Source organism: Spermophilus citellus, assembly GCF_964194105.1.
Source record: "Spermophilus citellus genome assembly, chromosome: 13".
Lineage (NCBI taxonomy): Eukaryota > Metazoa > Chordata > Mammalia > Rodentia > Sciuridae > Spermophilus > Spermophilus citellus.
Window position 1 is genome coordinate 41,049,590 of NC_138193.1, and position 14,411 is coordinate 41,064,000.

At 45.6% G+C, this 14,411-nt stretch overlaps 1 long non-coding RNA gene across 1 annotated transcript in view; it reads left to right on the plus strand.

Annotated features, from left to right (window-relative positions):
• LOC308632538 overlaps positions 1-14,411 on the plus strand; it is a 418,630-nt gene that overhangs the window by 61,392 nt on the left and 342,827 nt on the right. The window lies entirely within an intron of this gene.

Sequence of the window (14,411 nt, forward strand, 5' to 3'; positions counted from 1 at the left end):
GGGTGTGTCTTGCTACAGCCTCATGGGTGAAGCTATGCTCACCTGTTCCTTTGTACTATAACCCCTTGCCCTGTTTAGGACAGAATCTTCCATGGAAGTGCCTTGTATGTGTCCCGTTCTCTTACTGTACCCTTGGGTGTGGCCTACCCAGGTGTCAGTCAACCTGCTGACAGTGGACTTCATGAAGATAGACTCAGTCCCCTGAAACCTGACCCCTTGCCTCATTTGAATAGCTTTTCCTCAATAAAAGTGGTCAGTGCATTCTCTCTCTCTCTCTCTCTCTCTCTCTCTCTCTCTCTCTCTCTCTCTCTCTTTCTCTCTCTCTTTCTCTCTCTCTTCCTGTGGACCTTTAAGGTCAGAGGAGCCAACACAGTGACCCCCCAAAAAAAGGTATTTATGTCTCTTGTGTGGTAACTTTGCACAGCCCAGTTAGCCTAGTTTAACTGGAGTGACCGCTGAGTGTTTTAGTCACAAGAACAGAAACCCGGCAATATTCCACGTACTCTAGATCCATGTAGAGTTCTTCCCCACACCCTTCAGGTCAAAACTCAAGGAAAGACAGCTGAGATTAGTCCCTGGTCCTGAGGCTGCTCCTCAGTACCAACTGCCTCCTCAAGATTGACCCTTGCATGAAACACCACCCTCCTGGGGTCTCTCCCTCCTCTAATTAGGGTACATTAAAACTTTATTGATATTTTACATACAAGCTATCTCTGTGTCACTTCAAAAAATCCTTGTTGCTCTTGTAACTTTATTTTCCATTTCCCAATAGATATTTTTTTCAACTGTGAAAGTAATTGTACCTGAAGTTTAATGGAATTCAATATATATATATATATATAAAGCCCAGACATTCTCTGATGTTTGAGGGTTTTCAGGTTCATGGCAGAGTTTGCTGGAACAAGTTAAAGTCCTCACATGAGGTCAAGTGCACTTGAGCCAGTGTGTGATCTAGGCTTTGATGTCCTTGTGGTTGTGGGAACCAGGCCATGAAGGAAACAGTGGCTGCAGGAGTGAAAGTGGGCAGAATCATTTCAACCCTGATGAACTATGTGTGGGTCTGCTGTGGTGAGTGAAGTGTGGAGGGTGTGGCTCTTCCCCTCTTTGCATCAGGAAAGGCACAGGGGCATCTGGAGATGCATCTGAGATGGGAGGTGGGATACCGATGGCCAAAAAAGAACAGCAAATGCAAAGACCACAAGGTGCCCCTGGGAATAGCAGGGGCCCCCAGATGTCACAAGAATACTGTTCATTGAAAAGCATATATATATATATATATATATATATATATATATATATATATATATATATACATTTTATTTTACTTCTGCAGTGTGCAAAATCAACCAGGCCTACAGTAATTTATAACCTTTTCAAAATAATTCAAATAAAAATCACTAGTTAATTGACCACAGTCTTCAGCTAGAAGAGCTAACATTAAAAATGCCAAAAAGGCATAAATGTGCATAATATTCCTTACTTATCATCCTCCTCTTCCCCCTTCACACATGACTTTCTTTTTTTTTTTTAAAGAGAGAGTGAGAGAGGAGAGAGAGAGAGAGAGAAAGAGAGAATTTTTAATATTTATTTTTTAGTTCTCGGCAGACACAATATCTTTGTTGGTATGTGGTGCTGAGGATCGAACCCGGGCCGCACGCATGCCAGGCGAGCGTGCTACCGCTTGGGCCACATCCCCAGCCCCACACATGACTTTCTGATCTGTTTCTAGGGGCTGCAAAAAATCTGTTTTCTTCTTCAACATGACGTCTGCAGAGGGTTCCTGTGTAGGTGACCTTGGACACCTTCACTTCCCCCTCCTGTTTTCATGTCCTCAGTCCCTGTGTTAGTGGCTGGGATGAATCACATCTGTGATGTGCTGAATCTCCCTGGCCACAGCAGACTCCAGACCTCAGCAAGGGACCAAGTTCCTGACACATCCTCCCCTGCAGAGCCCCAGGATCACCATAATTCTTGTCCACCTCCAAGTGGGCCTGTTCTTGATATAAAAATAATCCAATAAATCTGTTTCTGATTAAGAAAGAAAAATATAAGCCACTCTCACCTGGGCAGAGAACACACTAGTCATAGGTGAGCCTGGAGACCCAGGACTCCTACAGGAAGGTATGGGTCTGAGCAGGCATCCTCAAGGGGCCAGAGGTATGTCCCTCCCTTCTTAAGCATCTGCAGAGGTTGAGGAGAGAGGCTCAGTGTCTGGTGGCATCTGGAGCTGCAGCACCTCTAGGACCTTCCATGCTACTCCTCTGGGTCCCTGTGTGACCCCACCCAACTGCTGAGTGCTGGCCTGGACTTGAGAGCCCCTGGGAGTTGCTAAAATCTCACAGAGGCTCTAGAAGGGATTGGTGAGAAGCAGTAGGTGGGTTGGTAGCTCCACATCAGGAGCCCCCATAGCCCCCACCCCTATGCCTGCACCATGCAGGGTGTCTTAGGCCCTGTATTTCTTTGACAAAACCACATCTTTGGCATCTCATGTGGGTCACACAGCCAAGACATCAACTGCCCAAGACCAGCATGGCTTATGAATTCCTAATAAACTGTTAATCTTTGTCCTTAAGAAGAAGGACAATTTCTTGGGGAGAATGGTCACTTGAGTTTCCTACAAGATCTCACCTAGAGATAAATAAGAGAAACAACTTCATGAACTGGGCAGAAAATATCCATGGTAAAGACATTGGCACCCCAGGTACAGAACCTGACTATTGATGCTCCCCAGACCTGTCACTAGAGAGCAAACGCACTCTTGACAAACTAGCTTTGCAGGTCCCACCCACCTCAGGTGCTGTGTGGGATCTTAGGCAGAACTAGAGTGGGAGGTGCACCTGCATCATGTGATCAATCCATGACAGGAACTTTGCAATGTCAGACCTCTCCCCTCAGGAGGCTACTATGCACAACACAATCCACACACAGCCCATGGACAGCTCATGACAACACACCAGAAAATAAACAATCCAAGAAAACTGATCTAGAAGCCCTGGGACAGAAGCAGTGATCCCATCCCATGGGGGCCACTGAGGCTTGGGAGCTCTGCCATGCACTCAGGCCCACAAGGAGCCAGGGCTCTGCACATGGGTTGTGTCTCCCCAGATGCAAGGTCAGGTAGGGTTTCTAATCTACTTTGTGACTATAATAACCACAAACCAACACAAGGACTCATGGAGTGAAGTCAGAATGCTGGTCAGCAGAGGACCAGGCTGGTGGGAGGACAAGGCCCTGCTCTGAGGTTCCCCCAGTGAGCAATGAGGATGGACTGTCCTTATGAATTCAAAGAGGGGACAGAACACACTGAGAGCCCATTCAGTGACTGTGACCAGACCTGGAAGTGTCCAGAGAGGAGGGGGACAGAAGTGGAAGAGAGAGGTGTTACAATTCCAGTGCTGTCCCCAGAATGTCTCCAGAGCCCTCATCAAGGAGAAGGTCACTGTTCAGTGCACAGAGGCCCAGGATGGGCTGAGCTCCATTTTCACTAGAGCCATGAAAGGAACTAACACTTACTTCTGAATTTACTCTGACCTCTCCAGAAAGACACTTAGGAAAGAGCCTGTGTAGGCTTTGCCTGCTCTTCTCAGGATGGGAGGAACCACTAAATGTCCAAGTGTGTCTTGAGGACACTGAGGCAGGAAGGGCAGAATCATAATGGGTTTCATCCCACCCTGGCCTCCTGATCGAGTAAGGCCAATGTCCAGAGAAACCTAAACAGAATCACAGAGTTTACAAATTCTACTTTCTTCCTGCTTCAGAGCTCTTTTCACATCCTAAGCACAAAATGTCTCTTTCTCCCTTAGTTCCTTCCTTTTCCTAAGGTCAGTAATAAAAGAAAAAAAAACAATGTCCACAGGAGACACAAGAAAAGCCTTTCCTAAATCATGAAGAAAGCAATAAGTCACTTTGCAGAGGAGAGTGTTCTGGTTGTGTCCTGTGTGTTCCAGGTGAAATCATATTCTGCTCTGGCAAATCTCTGCTGCTCTCAACTGAACTGGGACAATGGGCACCTGGCTTATGCTGAGTGATATATGAGCCCGCCCTGCAGCTGTGCCCAGCCTGCCCAGCCCTGCTGGTTTGCATGTGCCCACAGCACAGCCCACTGCCCTGAGGACTTCTTAAGAGTCTGCTCACACCCTGTGCAGTTGTCAGTCCCCATAAGGAAACAGCATGGACATGAGGGCTCCTGCTCAGCTCCTGGGACTCCTGCTGCTCTGCCTCCCAGGTAAGGAGGGACAGTACTGGGGATTTTCTCATCCACCTCTGGTCAGTGATGCCTGTTCCTTGGAGGACGGAGTCTTGTATCATAATTAATGATGTGGTAATTTTATTATTTATTTATTTATTTAATGTTTTTCAATGTCAGGTTCCAGATGTGACATCCAGATGATCCAATCTCGTTCATCCTTGTCGGCATCTCAAGGAGACAGAGTGACCCTCACCTGCAGGGCCAGTCAAGGCATTAGCAATAATTTACATTGGTATCAGCAGAAACCAGGACAAGCTCCTAAGGTCCTCATCAGATATGCAAACACTTTGCAATCTGGGGTCTCCTCCAGGTTCAGTGGCAGTGGATCTGGGACAGATGTCACTCTCACCATCAGCAGCCTGAAGCCTGAAGATGGTGCTATTTATTTCTATCAACAAAGCTAAGTTACCCTCCCACAGTGATACAGGCCATTATAAAAACCTTCCAGGGAGCAGAAGTGTGAGGCTGGGCTTCCGCAGCTGCTCCTCCTGCTGCCTTCACCCGATGAGGGCACAGCTCAGAGTCACCAGGCTCTGAGGTCACTGGGAGGGTTTCCTAGAGGGGAAGAAGGAGGATTCTTTTTCCAGTGGTCCCCTTGATTTTCCTCAGCCCCAGCAACTCAGAGAAGACAATCCTTTTCCTGGTATAATCCAGGGCAAAGCTTATTTCCTCTTTGTAGCTCTGTCATGATTCTTTGAAGTGCACTGTGTGGTGTCAGCTAGGCTGGATGGACAGATGCCTGGAGGATTAGCATTTCCAGGAAGGTTGGTGACATGTTCAGGGGACCAAGTGAGGAAACTCTTCCTCTGTGTAGTAGGCTCAGATCAATGGCCTGGGCCAGGCGGACTGCAGGAGAATCAGAAGATTCTCATCCTTGATCTTCTCAAGCTCTCCTCCTCCAGAGCATGAGCTTCTTCTGCCACCAGGCTTGGACATCGACCCCAAGTCGTTTGGCCTTTGGACCTGGACTTGCACCTGCTGCCTCTCACAGAATCGTGGACCTGCAGCCCTGGATTGGGGTCGATCATGGACTTTCTCCTTCTGAGGCGTCTGGCTTCTTGACTGAGATGCAAATGGAGGTGGGCAAGGCCATGCTGGTGACCACCAGTTCTGACATCATCACTGCTAGTGGGTGTGTGCACACACACAGTTACAACACCTTACTCTGCAGGGCACTCCCTGTGCTCTCCAGTCTGTTCTATGTCACTATATTCTAGGTCAAGCTGAGCACCCCCTTCCCTAACATCCAGAATCCAAAATGCTCCAAATTTGAAACTTTTTGATGACTACAGTGTGGGTTTTGGTTTCTGAATGGACATGCTCAGCTAGTAAAGTTGAATCCAAGTTTCCAAAAAGTAAAAACCAATGAAATCTGTTTTTCCTCCAAACACACAACACATTTTATGTGATTTGTTCAAAGATAGAGCCCATGTATTGCTGGTCCCCTTCACACAGCTGCACCCACCAGGGGACTGGCATCTGATATATAGTCTAAGATAAAAGCTCAGCTCTAACCTGCCTTTGACTCCAGGGACTTCTCACCTGGGATTCTCCAAATGAGGCTCCCTGCTCAGCTCCTGGGGCAGCTGCTGCTCTGGCTCCCTGGTGAGGACAGAGGGGATAGGGAGGGAGATTGGGGAGGATGATGAGTCCTGGGGCCCACAGCTGCCCACATGTGCTCTTTCTGTATGTTATATATGCAGGTTTTCTCTCCAGGATGAGACATGTGAGGTTTTGATTTATACAATGGAAGAATATTTTTAGAAGATAAAGAATTTTTGTACTTCTTTATCCCAGTGGATACTGGGATAGGAAGAGAGGGTTTCTACAGGTGACTCCAGAGACACCTTTCACCTGACAAGTCCATAACCCATTAGAATTTGTATAATTTTGGAACATAAAACTGATTCTCTCTCTCTCTCTCTCTCTCTCTCTCTCTCTCTCTCTCTCTCTCTCTCTCCTCTCTCTCTCTCCCTCTCTCTCTCTCCTTCTCTCTCTCTCTCCACACAGACACACACACACACACACACACACACACACACACACACACACACACACACCACACAGTAGCCTGAGATTAAGGTTGGAAGAGAAATCATGAACATGGCTCATAATGGTAGCATAACCTTCCATTTCTCTCTCATTTGAGGACCCACAAGTGCTACTGTGATGACCCAGGCTCCTCCCTCCTGCCTCTCAGCCTTGTAGAGTCATCTTCCACCTCCTGCAGGTCCAAACAGAACATTTTACAGACTGATGAATACACTTATTTGCATTGATTCTTGCAGAAGCCAGGTCAGCCCACACAACTTCTGACCTCTAGGAATTCCAGTTGTCTCTGGGTCTCAGTCAGCTTCAATGGCAGAGGGTCAGGGTCAGATTTCATTCTGAACCTCAGGAAGGTGGAGGCTGAGGACTCTGGTGTTTACTTCTGTGTGCAAGCTGTTAAACTTCCTCTCAAAGATTCAGCCCTGAACCTAGCCTCCCTGCTGGGTGGCCAAGCTGCCACGTGTGCTGCCTGCCAGGGGAGCAGCATAGCAGATTCTCTGCCTGTAGAAGAGGAAGATTCTGGGATGTCAGGTGAACAGGGTATAGCTGAGGACTTTGGACTATGTGCCTAGGTCTGGCTCAGGCCTGTGTCTGGGCCCCATCAATTGGATGCAGCAGGAGCAGAAGGGAAAAAGAAGAGTCTTCAGGAGCCTCTGATCAACCCACCTGATGGAAGAGGAGGCTGAGTGACAGCTTATCCTAGTGCTCCTTCCTAGTGCCCATCAAGTATGTTCACCAGGACCAGGGCCAGAATCAGCATGGATTTGTGGCAAAATAAAATCATGTTTTTTTTTTCTTTTGCATTTATTTTGGTATAAAACTCATATGCACCCAGCTGGATTTGATGAGTGTTCTAATGACTATTCCTCCACCATACCTTTTTAGCCCTTCCTCTATTTCTGGCCCATGACCCTCTTCAGTGTAGAGCCAGTCTCTCCCCAGGGACACCTTAGGTTTATACCTTTGACCAGTTTCAGTCACAGGTGGTGGAAATAAAAGAGATGTGCTGGGAGTTCTGTGGATATATTCAAGAATAATGAACCGAGTGTGGAAGAATTACAGATATAAGGTAGATGTCAAATTGCACACAACTGGCATGGATGTAAGTACCTGTGTGCCAATACTTGCTCAAAGGAAGAAAAAATAGTATTACTATTAAGGCCATAGCCCTGAACAAGGAGGTGAAGGGTACATGGTAAAGGTCAACTCTTGCTCAACACCTGCTGTGACCATCATTGGCTGGGGAGTTCACACTGGTGGTGTGGGGTTTACATAGAATGCTAGATGAAAACTCTTTATCTTTCTTGGAAAGAATCCCAAATTTCACACATCCTGCCTGGCCCTCAGGTTGTCCTTGCCCACTCTTAGCATCAATGAGTCATGATGCATCCAGCAAGGCTCAAGGCTCAGTGAAACTCCTGTCCAAATGGGCTTCTTCCACTATCCTAGTCCAACCAGTGGGGTGGGGACATGTTCCTACCAGTTGATCTTTCCCAGAAGATAGACTTAGGGGTGACTCCAGAGACAATGGTCACTCAGGAGGGACAATGCACACAAGATAGAAATGATGTTGACTAGGAGGCAAAGCTGAACTGGGAAGTGGGAAGATAAGCAGACATACAGGAGCCAAAGGCCATGTTCCCTGACATACACAGAGATGGTCAGTGCAGAATCACAAGAGAGGAGACCCCATGAGGACTTGGCATCTTGCCACTTTTGCCATCCCTGATCTTAGCAAATGCCCACAGGAGAAACCCAGCCTTGTGTTGACGACTCAGCCATGTCAATCAACCTCACATCTCAAGACAACTCCCAAAGCCCAGTCAGGTTCTCTTCCCTAGGGCAGCCCCTCTGCCAGGCCACACTGTAGTCCTGGGGTCAGTCACATTCAATATATTAAAGCAGGATCAAAAAATAATAGGTGAACTTTAGAGCACATAAAAGGCCTAAACTGTCCCAGGAATGGTAGATCTTCATTTGTTTCTTCCATGGCTTCTGGTTGTTGTGACAAGTTTGCTTGTAAAGTGGTTATTTTATGGTTATTTTCATCTGTACTTAGTGCAGTGACTTTAATGATCTACTGAGGCCTGCTACATCCTATGTGAAAGTGGAAGTTCATTTTTTAAACTGAATGTAATATTTGGATTCCAACTTTGCTACTGAGTATTAAACTTCTAGATCTAGATACATCTAGACACATGTAGATACTGCATGAACACAGATGGTGAAAACAATGAAAACCCTAAGGAAATGATGATGATTAAAGCCAAGCTCACCATGACTGACAGTGGGTGACTCCATATTCCAGGATAAGGATGGGGCCTTTATGCTTGTAATTCAAATGTTTTCAGCTGCCATCTACTAACTATAGTGATCCATGAACACAATTCTTATTATAGAATGATAGAAATAAAAAGGTTTGTATTAAACAAATAAATTATCCTAATTTCACTTACAAAAACATACTGTGTTTGTGAAGGTTTCCACTTCCAACCAAATATATCCCATGATGAATACAATAAAAACTAAAATATATAATTTTTTAGTGTATCTTAAAGAAAACATTGTAGAGGAGTTAGAAAACTTAATCCTTCAAATTCAAAAGAATGGTCTCAATAAATAAATTTTTAAATCTTAAATCAATTTCATCAATGAATATTTTTTTAGTAGATGACAGGGTTAGAGTAACATTAGTTAAATAGAGTTTCTGGGATTTTTTCCATATGGAAATATAAAATTAAAATAATTTTTAAAATAAAGAAAAAAGTGAAGAGAAAATGTGATAAAATTTTTGATAACACACCAAATTCTACCAAAAAATAAAAGTGAAAGCCCAGTCATGAAATTCCATGTGAGTTACAGTAGAAATCACCCTGGACCTTTGTGTACCTTTTCCAACTCCTTCCTGTTGGAATTAGCACTGTTGGGAGAAAGTCCAGTTCCCTGATCCCACCCATGGCCCAGGAGAATAGAGCAGCACTTACTTGTGACTTTTTACCTTACCTGTGGGCTATCTGGTGGACTGCTGTCTCTATCACATGACTCAGAACTCAGATGGGGACAAGTGCAGGACTCAGATCTTAGGTGATGAAACTGTGGCAGCAGTGGTGGGCATCACTGTGTGACCACTGCATGAAGGAAAAGGGATCAGGCAACACACAGCACAACAAGGCCTTAAGGAAGCTGCCATGGGACCTTATGGTTAAGCAGCTCACTTAAAAACATCAGTGTGTGTAGGAAAATTGGAGCTGGAAGCACACACTCAGGAACCTGCTTTCTTAAGACAGACTGAAGACTATAACTGGGCAGATCCCAATCCCCAGAGCAAGCCCCGATCATCAGTGAGGATGTTCCACATCAGAATCCAAAGACTGGGAAGGTGGATGTTTAAATCAAAGTCTGCATTTCAACAGAAGATGGCAAGGCACACAAAGGAGCAGGGAAACATGAGCCATTCAAAGGAATAAAGAATCCTTAGAAACCACTCCAGCAGAAAAAGACATCAGAGTGACAAGACATCACCTTTCCAATGTCTTCCTTTACAGATGTGTCAACTATGAAGAGGAAATGTAGGAAAACAGAAGAAAATCAGGAAAATGTTATGTGGAAAAAAATCACAGTATCATTGAAGAGATGTAAATCATATTAACAATAAAAAAAAACAGGAAGTTCTGGAGTTGAGAAACACCCTAAAGACCTCTAGATAAGGCAAAGGGGAGAGGGGGGAAGGGAGAGGACAAGGGGGTAAGAATGATGGTGGAATGAGATGGACATCATTAACCCAAGTACATGTATGAAGACATGAATGATGTGAATATACTTTGTATACAATCAGAGATATGAAAAAGTGTGCTCTCTATGTGTAATATGAGGTGTAATGCAGTCTGTTGTCATGTATAACATATGAAAATTAAAAAAAAATAAAAATACCCTAACAAGTTTGAACAACAAAGTGCCAGGGTTGAAGAGGCAAAAGAAAAGGGCAAACTGAAGCAGCTCATTTAAATGCTGGAGTCTGAGGAGCAGGGAACCTAAGGGTGAATAAAAGAGAGATGATGCCCAGCAGGTTACAGGAGCACAAGAGATGGAATTATGATCTCCTCACTGCCATCTCTGGAGGACTGAGAGGAAGGGGCAGAAGGGACACCTGAGGAAAAAGTAATACCACCACCTGCACTTGCTGAGCTCACTGCCCAGTAGCCTGTTGCTGCTAACAGTGACCATACTGGACAGCTGTATATAGTTGTCTCCATCCAAGCACAATGATCTTTTGGCCAGTGTTTGTCTAAAGGTTAACTAAATCATTCATGGTGTTGGAACTGAGATCACAAATCTGCCAGCTGCTGGTCATCAGGCTGGGTGGCCTCAGATGCTTCTCAGCTGTTGAGGTCCAGAGTTGGCTCTGGAGGCTTCTGGAATGGCAGGAAAGAGGCTGCACTGACAGATGGAGACCAGGGGTCCTGAGGTTCTCCACCTCTTCCTTAACCTGCATCCTCAGGAGCCATTCCAGAGAATGAGAGTCCAAAGTCATAAAGCTGTCAAGCTTTATGAATTTCTTTTATTTTTTCTTGAATTGTATGCACTTGTGAGTAGCAAAATGAGGTTTCTGTACCTACATACATTGTGTGATTATAAAATCTTCTAATTATCACATTCCTCACCTTAGATATTAATCATTTATTTCTGGTGAGTCTTTCCACATCCTGGGCATGTGGCAATAGAGGGCACAGGTTTTAGACATGGGCACACTCTGCTCCTCCCCAACCATCAGTGTGTTCCTGCCACAGAAGTGTGAACCTCTACCCGTGAGGCCCTCAACTCTCTGAGACCCCAGTGGTGAGGGTGGAGATGACCTCACTGGGGAGCCCTCCCAGGGACTTCTCTGTCCTCACCTGTGGGCACAGTTCTTAGTACAGGTGCTGCAGCTAGTGCAGGATCCTCACCCTTTGGTCCTTTCTTGAGCAACGCTACAGATAACCAGAAAAAAAGTGCTAATAGCAAATATGTGTCAAGGATGACCCTGAGGATGGGGGTTGAAGCTGGTGGACCAGTGAGTTAGGCAGCTTTTCAGCACTGTGACAGAAAGACCTGACAAGAACAATTTCAGAGACAGGAGATGCATTTCATGCTCCTGGTTTCAGTGGTTCACTCTCCAAAAGTGTGTAGAACAAATTCCATTTTCCCTTTATATGGGTGCCACCCCAAAATTGTGTGGGCAGGTGAACTTAATATGGCTCATGTGAATCTTCAGGGACACCAAATAAAACACAGACACAATTTCCCTTTACACAAACTTCAGGATGGCTTCTCCATTCTCAGCCTCAGGCTCCCCAAGAGGGACAGCAAGAGAAAGTCACAAGAGGCTGGGGAGAGAGAGGGAGCACGTTAAGAAATTAGTTTTTATTGGGGGGGACTCTTATTCTTAGAAAGTTCTATCCAAAAAAGTCCAGAAGGGGCAGGGTTACAAAGGACACATGATTGTAACTCAACCCTCACATGTAACACCTACACCTGAAGACTCGCCTCTTTATTCGAGCTGGGACAATGCCCAAGTCACCATGAAATGTAGTGCTTGGTCAGAGCCTCCTGCTTCAGGACTGGAAGGCATGGTAACTCAGAGTGGCTCCCCACACATGGGTTCAGAATGGATGCCCTTGGTCCATATTCTAAACTCTTAGTTGATAAATTACCTCGGATCATAAAAACATCTCAATGTGTTACTCATGTTTTCTAAGTAATGGGGTGCTTGCTACACCAACATTTTGGACCAAGATCTGTTAAGGAGAAAACCACAGATCTGAGAGAAAAGAGACCAATATTCAAGGTTTTAAGTCAGTAAGATAAATATTGATGGGATCATACCATGTGTTCCAGAAACCAGTGTCATGGATGTCACAGTAGAATCACCACACACAATTAGAGGTCCAGAGCTTCCACTGCCACACCACAGAAACTAGTGATGGTTATGTTTTGTGTTATCTTGTTTGATGTGAGGACAGCTGGACATGCATACAACATGAGGTCTTGAACACACACACTTCATTCCCCAACCTCCCTCTCTGCTTCTCATCAAGTTCTGCATCTTTTCTTACTAAGTAGGGGAAAACTGAGGTTTTCCATCTTCAGTTTCAAGGCCCACTCACTGTTAGAATTGCAAGCATTCACTTCTCAATCAGCAAAAAACTAATTGAGGCAAATCAAATATTTTAGCATTAGGATCTTAAATCTGATATGAAATTATTAAAATCAATTTAGGGCTCAAAAAACAACATTACTACTAATTATTCGCATTGGGCTTCTCCTGAGCATAGGTATCTAAAAGGATTTCCTGAAAAGGTGATGCAAATAAGAGACATTAATGTGGGTGCTAGAAATTGGTTAAGTGAATAAAATAAATATCTAAATATTACCACATGTGATCCCATGAGAAGTAAGCAGAAAACTGGTTATTTCCAGAACAAACCTGACTGATATTCCACTGATCTGCACCCACAGCCTGCCTGCCATGCAGAAGAGTTTTCCACAATAACTCTGGGCCAGGCAGGGAGGCTTGGACTAGGTTATCCCTCAGCTCTGCCTGCACCATAACTGCTGCACAGAGGCACTGGGAGCCCCTCACCCTCCCACTGCTCATGCAGTCCGGGCCTGATGCAGAAGAGGAGGTGTAGCCTGTGGTGCGTGAGCTGCAAGCCAAGGACCAGGGGAGCAGAAAGCAGCAAGTTTTTCCTCAGGTACTGCTGCACCTCTCCTTCACACAGACACACATCATCTTCTGAGCTGCTCTCCAGACCTGAGCACATGTGGCACCCAGACCATCCCAAGGAGGGAGGGTTTTTTTGGGGAGGCTGCACCACTGTGGGAGGAAGCCATGCATTCTGCATGCAGTAATAACATTCCAGCATCATCAGGCTCCACCCTGTTGATTCTCAGTGTGAAATCTGTCTGTGACCACTGCCACTGAACCTGTCTGGGATCCCAGAAGCCCTGTTGGAAAACTTATTGATCAGAAGTCTTGAAAACTGGACTGGTCTCTGCAGGTACCAATTCAATAGGTTTATCCATCACTGTGTAGGAGGCTCTGACCTGGACCTGCAGGAGATGAAGGCTGGCTGTCCAGGGGTGATGGGCACAGAGAGAGGAGTCTGAGTCAGCACAACATCCCCCAAATAATGAGATTTTTATCCTGAAATAATGAGAGAAGTGCAGGAAGGTCCTCCCCAGGGAGCAGCTTGCAAATCCCCTGGTGGGTACAGTGGAGTGAGACCACTTGCTGGGTGAAGGGGAAAGACAGCAGGAGGACAGGCCTCCTCTGTGGGCAGTGACATCAACTGGCCCTTGGAGGGAAATAATTAGAGAGAAAGTCAAATCTGCTTCCAGAAATGGAAGAAGGATCTGCAGTTGCAAATTTACATTGAGAAAACGCAAAACTGAACCACCCTGTCAACAGAGCAGAGTCCTTCCCCACCTAAATTTGGGTGTGTAAGGTTAATATAAGAGCTGAGTGCTCCTCCTGACTGCTTTGCCTCAGCTACTGTGGAGAAGGACACAGTTCCCACCTCACAAGGCATGGGGCAGAGGCCTCCGATGAGAAGGTGAACCTGAGCAGATGGAGAGCTGTCTGAGAGTGACCACCAGGTGTACTGTTTGAGAATGTGTGAGGCCTGTGTGAGGAATTGCCTTTCCTGAGCTCAGCAGCAGTGTGATGGCAAAGGGCTTCCCAGGGAGAAAGAGAAGTGCTCTTGTGGTTACAAAGCTGGTAACAGATAATAGAGAGCAAAAATAAATAATCTAATGCCTCAAGCAGTGAATGCACAATTTCTGCTGAGAATTATCACAATATGAAATAAACTGCACCATAACTTCCTCAAGCACAGCTCACCAACCACAGGGTCTCTTAGGTAAGAAATTCCCATGATAATAACAAAGAATTAACCAGGAAGAATTTTTGTTTCCTCTGAGTAATGTTTAGAAAATGACCACACGGTCTGTCTGTAGACTAAAGTCCTTCCAGATTCTGCTCCTTGTCAGCTGTGTGAGAACTTATGTCTCTGGCCTGTGTGGGGGAGCCACAGCCCTGAGCACAGGGTCACGGAGATCCCACGTGGAAGAGGCC